This window comes from Arachis ipaensis, chromosome B07 (assembly GCF_000816755.2).
Source record: "Arachis ipaensis cultivar K30076 chromosome B07, Araip1.1, whole genome shotgun sequence".
NCBI classification, from domain to species: Eukaryota; Viridiplantae; Streptophyta; class Magnoliopsida; order Fabales; family Fabaceae; genus Arachis; species Arachis ipaensis.
The window spans coordinates 121,359,068-121,359,405 of record NC_029791.2 but is presented as its reverse complement, the minus strand read 5'-3'; the positions used below and the strand labels follow the sequence as shown (position 1 = coordinate 121,359,405).

General features: G+C 37.0%; 1 protein-coding gene across 2 annotated transcripts in view; it reads left to right on the top strand.

Annotated features, from left to right (window-relative positions):
• Positions 1-338, top strand: part of LOC107606156 (probable pectin methyltransferase QUA2) — a 6,218-nt gene continuing 5,880 nt past the window's right edge. Inside the window, exon 1 of one of the 2 annotated variants that reach the window (XM_016308150.2) lies at positions 1-314. The gene's annotated coding sequence lies outside the window, so the exon portion shown is untranslated. The other variant, XM_016308149.2, reaches the window with a different exon arrangement.

Below are 338 nucleotides of genomic sequence, written 5' to 3'. Positions count from 1 at the left end.
ATATATTATTATTTGGCCTGAGAGCTAAGAGTTATGAATCGCGATCGGATCAGTACAAAACGTGCTTCCTCTTTTCAGTCTATCGTTTTTGTTTCGTAAGCAACTGTTTTAGTAATAATCCACTAACACACTCAGTGTTAGAATGAGAATTTACACACAAAACAGAAACGAAAGAGATTGAAGCTTGTCGTTTTGATTCGTTTGGGAGCAACCTACAACCCCATCACAATTTCATTCACTATTTTACTGGGATTCCCTATTTTTTTTCTCCCTTTCTTCTTCTCTTCTTCCTTTTCTTCCTCAACGAGGATTAGGTACTTGTTGCTGGTTCAAAAGCT